Consider the following 1,262-nt stretch of genomic DNA (forward strand, 5'->3'; position numbering starts at 1 on the left):
GAGTTTTTACAGTACATCCCTGCTTCCCGGCCACCTGGAGTCCATCCTGCTGCTACGCTAACACGTTCATCTATCTCACTGTCTGTCTGCGTCTATTTATAACTGGCTGGATTGGTTTCCAGCCCGCCCAGCGCTGGGAAACATGGCTGATCCTGACATTCAGGAATCTAGTGTTACTTTGAAATTCTGCCTCATAATGGATGGATCGATTTAGAAGCTGCGTTCTTTCTGCCGTTCGTCTAGACATCCTGTGGCTGGATACGAATGAAGCAATGGAGCTTAAATAGGTAGTAAGACACAACATGAAACAACATTTAGACCTTTTTCTTTTTTATTACAACTTTACACCCAAAACCTTAAATTAGTTCTGATTTTTATTTAGAGTTGCACAGTTGAGCAGTTGGTGGCATTTATGGCCTAAACTGCCTTCAGCTATGTGTCTGTTTTAGCATTTCTCATTTTGTAAGGTGTATTTTTCCAGTAAATACTATGTTTAGTGAGGGGTTAACAGAGGATGTGAAAACTTCCTAAGGCAGAGGTTTTAAAGAGACAGAGTTTCAAGACGTTAAATCACAAAGTCAAATTTCTTTTAAGTTGTATTTGATACACAGTTTTGGAAAAAATTGAGACCACTGCACTGAACCCCATTGAAAACCTCATGGTTAATCGACCAAGTATTGATTTCTGAACTCTTCATGAGTTAAAACATTAGTATTGTTGTTTCTAAAAGAATATGAACTTGTTTTCTTTGCATTATTTGTGCTCTGAAAGTAATGCATCTTTTTTGTTATTTTGACCATTTCTCATTTTCTCCAAATAAATACTAAATGTTTGCTTGGAATTTCAGAGACATGTCAGTGGTTCATAGAATAAAAGAACAATGCTCATTTTACTCAAACATGTACCTATAAAAAGTCAAATCAGAGATAATTTAAAGCGGTCTCTTAACTGTAAATAGCATTTTGTCTCAGACAGCAATATATATTTTTATAAATGAATTTAGTTACTTGATTATGTCATAAAATGACACAATATCCCTGAAAAACACATAATGCTGCCCTGTAATGATTCCACACATCTGTCGCTTATCAAAAATGACACGTCGGCTCCTTGTGAAAACATCTGGAACATAGTTTCAACTTGAATCACATCTGTCGCCATAAAAGCCTGGTTGTTACTTAAGAGACCAGTTAGCTGGTGTATTTTTTCCTCCAGTGAAGCTCTGAAATCCCCAAGCGCATGAGGAAAGGAAAAAACTCAGG

This window comes from Poecilia formosa, unplaced genomic scaffold (assembly GCF_000485575.1).
Source record: "Poecilia formosa unplaced genomic scaffold, Poecilia_formosa-5.1.2 Scaffold312, whole genome shotgun sequence".
Lineage (NCBI taxonomy): Eukaryota > Metazoa > Chordata > Actinopteri > Cyprinodontiformes > Poeciliidae > Poecilia > Poecilia formosa.